We start from the raw sequence: 4997 nt of genomic DNA, 5'->3' as shown, positions 1-4997 counted from the left end.
TTATTAATAATTTTATTACTTTAAATGACACTAATATTGATAAATAGTATTTTTAATATGAAATAACAATGGATTTTATTCAATATTATTAATATTAATCATTAATATTAACAATCTATTATTAAAACTATTAATAATTTTAAAATATTAACAATTTTCTAAAAATTCAATAATGGCTCTTTTGTACATAAAAAGCCACGCAGTATATTCTTCTGTAGCATGTCTCATTCCCACTTGTATCAGCACTTCTATTGGTGAAGTGCTATGCCATTTCTACTTTTATAAACATCTATACTGTTGCTCTGCAACCTTACCAGTCACAAAAGTCTGAAGGTTATTATTTTTTTTCCACCAATGAAAATAAACCTTCTACTTAATGTCATTTTTAAAACTTTACAACTGAAAAATTGGAATAGACCTAAAGGTGTAATAAATTATCAAATTGCTGAGAACATAAGTGCCATCTCTAAAATTTTGCCCTGTGTGCTATTATTGAAGTACTAATACACTAGGTACAGGGAGTTCTGAAATATTTTTTATTTCTCTTCTAACCAAGATACATCCAAGGATGGATAAGGATAAACAAAATAGTACTAGAGGGCAATCTTGCAAGATTCCTATGAGTGTTTGAGGCCTTCCTTTAAGATGAAAATAGAGTCTAAATAATTTAACTCTACAGAACAAGGAAATCAAAGTCAGAATCTTTTGATCAATGCCCAAAACATGAACTAAAATTCCAGTGGGCTTTAAACAATGGGTAATGAAAAGTTGACAGTCTTTACTCTGTCCACATTATAAGAATGACAATGACTCTCTAAATTATGAATCGATTATTAATTTATATAATTTAATATTTTTGAACTGATGACTTATGAATAAATTATATAACCAAGCTGCTTACTTTCTCTCCAGAAAATATATATACTTTTTTTCTTTCTACTCTTAAACCCTATTACCTTTATCTTCTGTCTAGTTCTCCCAGTTACCGAGAAAAATCATATCAGGAAACTGTAATACAGACTATTCCTGCTCAAATCAGTTTTCTACACATCTTCTCAGACACTGATATGCCTGTAATTAATTATGATTTTATTCTTGTTAAATCTTCTTAATATTTTCTTTGTGTTATTCTAGTATAAAGTGAAACACCTTTAAAACACCTCTTAAAAAGAACCTAGGAGCAGCGCGGGCGCCACCGGGAGGCAGCTAACAGGCGTTTGCGGCTTCGCTTCATGGCCGCTCTCCCGCCCCGCCTGGGACACCTGTGCGCCGCGCCTCTGAGGCGCAGCATGTGACGCGGAGACTGCATCCAGTGCGGGGCGAGCCTCTCAGCCGGCCGGGATGGCTACGATGGCCGAGCTCTTCGAGGAGGCTTTTGTGGCAGATGAATATATTGAACGTCTTGTATGGAGAACCCCAGGAGGAGGCTCTAGAGGTGGACCTGAAGCTTTTGATCCTAAAAGATTATTGGAAGAATTTGTAAATCATATTCAGGAACTCCAGATAATAGATGAAAGGATTCAAAGGAGAGAAACTAGAGCAACAATGTCAGAAAGAAGCCAAGGAATTTGCCAAGAAGGTACAAGAGCTGCAGAAAAGCAATCAGGTTGCCTTCCAACATTTCCAAGAACTAGATGAGCACATTAGCTATGTAGCAACTAAAGTCTCTCACCTTGGAGACCAGTTAGAGGGGGTAAACACACCCAGACAACGGGCAGTGCAGGCTCAGAAATTGATGAAATACTTTAATGAGTTTCTGGATGGAGAATTGAAATCTGATGTTTTTACAAATTCTGAAAAGATAAAGGAAGCAGCAGACATCATTCAGAAGTTGCACCTAATTGCCCAAGAGTTACCTTTTGATAGATTTTCAGAAGTTAAGTCGAAAATTGCAAGTAAATACCATGATTAGAATGCCAGCTGATTCAGGAGTTTACCACTGCTCAAAGAAGAGGTGAAATCTCCAGAATGAGAGAAGTAGCAGCAGTTTTACTTCATTTTAAGGGTTATTCCCTTTGTGTTGATGTTTATACAAAGCAGTGCAAGGTGGGTGCTTATTTGAGAAATGATATATTTGAAGATGCTGCAATACTCTGTCAACGAGTGAACAAACGAGTTGGAGATATCTTCAGTAACCCAGAAATAGTCCCGGCTAAACTTATTCAAAATGTTATCAGACTTTCTTGTCTAAGCTTATCAAATCCATATTCATTTCCTATTTGGAGAACTATGTTGAGGTGGAGACTAGATATTTGAAAAGCAGAAGTGCTATGATCCTACAGCGCTATTATGATTCGAAAAACCATCAGAAGAGATCCATTGGCACAGGAGGTATTCAAGATTTGAAGGAGAGAATTAGACAACACACCAACTTACCACTTGGGCCAAGTATGGATACTTATGGGGAAACTTTTCTATCCCAAGAAGTGGTGGTTAATCTTTTACAAGAAACCCGACAAGCCTTTGAAAGATGTCATAGGCTCTCTGATCCTTCTGACTTGCCAGGGAATGCCTTCAGAATTTTTACCTTCTCGTGGAATTTTTATGTATTGAGCATATTGATTATGCTTTGGAAACAGGACTTGCTGGAATTCCCTCTTCAGATTCTAGGAATGCAAATCTTTATTTTTTGGATGTTGTGCAACAGGCCAATACTATTTTTCATCTTTTTGACAAACAGTTTAATGATCACCTTATGCCACTAATAAGCTCTTCTCCTAAGTTATCTGAATGCCTTCAGAAGAAAAAAGGAATAATTGAACAAATGGAGATGAAATTGGATACTGGCATTGATAGGACATTAAATTGTATGATTGGACAGATGAAGCATATTTTGGCTGCAGAACAAAAGAAAACAGATTTTAAGCCAGAAGATGAAAACAATGTTTTGATTCAATATACTAATGCCTGTGTAAAAGTCTGTGCTTATGTAAGAAAACAAGTGGAGAAGATTAAAAATTCCATGGATGGGAAGAATGTGGATACAGTTTTGATGGAACTTGGAGTACGTTTTCATCGACTTATCTATGAGCATCTTCAACAATATTCCTACAGTTATATGGGTGGCATGTTGGCAATTTGCGATGTAGCTGAATATAGGAAGTGTGCCAAAGACTTCAAGATTCCAATGGTATTACATCTTTTTGATACTCTGCATGCTCTTTGCAATCTTCTGGTAGTTGCCCCAGATGATTTAAAGCAAGTCTGCTCAGGAGAACAACTTGCTAATTTGGACAAGAATATACTTCACTCCTTCGTACAACTTTGTGCTGATTATAGATCTGCCCGCCTTGCTCGACACTTCAACTGAGATTGAATTTACAAAGGAATTCAATGTCAATTCCTTTACAGAGAAATGTCTTGTACTTCAGCAGCCCTCGGTTGATAGAAAGCACAGGAGATAACTTATGACACAGCCAACATTTTGTGACACAATGACTGGAACAAAACAGCAGCCATCCTTACCTTTGAGGTTTTATTTAAAGTTTGGATACCACTAGCTATATTTTGCTGTTTTCCCCTTACGTTGAATTTTAATTCCATTCTTAAATGTAGAAATTTCAGATTCTCTAAAACTACATGTCACTGTTTTCATCCTAGAAAATGTTTCTGTCATAAAGCAAAGGAAATGTTACCAGTGTTTTCGGTTCTTGTACTTTTAACATATTCCATTTAGAAATTTTGCCATTCTGTTTTCCATTAATAGTAGGCAAAATACAGGAAAACTACATTTATTATTCCTCAGTTTTTGATGACCTTTTCAGCATCAATTGTTAATCAGATTATTTTAGGTTTTCGTAAATAATTTTGTTTGCCCCTTTCAAAAGGTTAGCAATTAAGCATACTTTCTGTAATTGGTTGATTGGATTTTTTCTGAGGTACAACATTAATACTAGTCCAAAAAATGTCATAAACTGAACTAAAATGATGAAATATTTTATGTAGACATTAGGAGTGGATCAGAATACTTCTGCTTTCTGGGTAAAACTTAAAAGTTTACTATTTCATATTTGGTAAATAGGTTTTAAGCCAATTGTAGTAAGAAATTAATAAAACTACCTTATTTTATATTTCACTTAAGATAAGGTAGAGTACCTTAACTAAAGGACCATATTTATTCATTATTTTAATATTATAAGGGAAGTTAAAAAAAGTGAGGTATAGTCTAAATGGTGCATATAAGAAATATTGACAGTGTTTAGCAACAATGCAGCCCTTTAAGATTTCTGTCATAATGCTAAACTTGAATAAGATGGAATGGCTGAACATGTGGTTAGTCTTATTTTAAGAGGAATTGAGATTTGAGAGATTTGGAAATGAGCTTTGCAAAGATTTTCATGTCTATAGGTCTGTCGTCCTTTTTCAAAGCATTTCTGAAGTTATTCCTACTTGTACATAGTTAATGGAATTGGCTTAATTTGATGACATAATAAATAACTTATAAAATTTTAAACATCAAGTGAAAATTTAGAAAGGCCATTACTATTCTATAAACCTTATAAACTTGCTCTGGGAGAATGCATTCTAAATTATATGTAGTGTTTCAGCTCCCATTGTGTTGTTCATAGTCTTCTAGGAACAGATAAACTTAAGTATTCAGTTCACTCTTGGCATTTTTTCTTTAATATAGGCTTTTTAGCCTATTTTTGGAAAACTGCTTTTCTTCTGAGAACCTTATTCTGAATGTCATCAACTTTACCAAACCTTCTAAGTCCAGAGCTAACTTAGTACTGTTTAAGTTACTATTGACTGAATTTGCTTCATTTTCTGTTTAGTCCAGTGTTACCAAGGTAAGCAAGGGAATGAAGTATACCAACTTCTTTCAAAGAATTTTAGGACATTAGGGCAGCTTTAGAAGGCTGTCTTGTTTTCTAGCCAAGGGAGAGCCAGAACAGGTTTTGGATACTAGAGAAAGTCATATGCTTGTACTATTGCCATTTTAGAAAGCTCTGATGTGAATTCAAATTTTACCTCTGTTACTTAAAGCCAACGATTTT

General features: G+C 34.8%; 1 pseudogene; it reads left to right on the top strand.

Annotated features, from left to right (window-relative positions):
* The first annotated feature begins 1303 nt into the window (after positions 1-1303).
* Positions 1304-3529, top strand: LOC100614527 (exocyst complex component 5-like; annotated as a pseudogene).
* Positions 3530-4997: the final 1468 nt, after the last annotated feature.

The sequence above is a fragment of the Pan troglodytes genome, chromosome 3 (assembly GCF_028858775.2).
Source record: "Pan troglodytes isolate AG18354 chromosome 3, NHGRI_mPanTro3-v2.0_pri, whole genome shotgun sequence".
Lineage (NCBI taxonomy): Eukaryota > Metazoa > Chordata > Mammalia > Primates > Hominidae > Pan > Pan troglodytes.
This window is presented reverse-complemented; position numbering and strand designations above follow the sequence as displayed.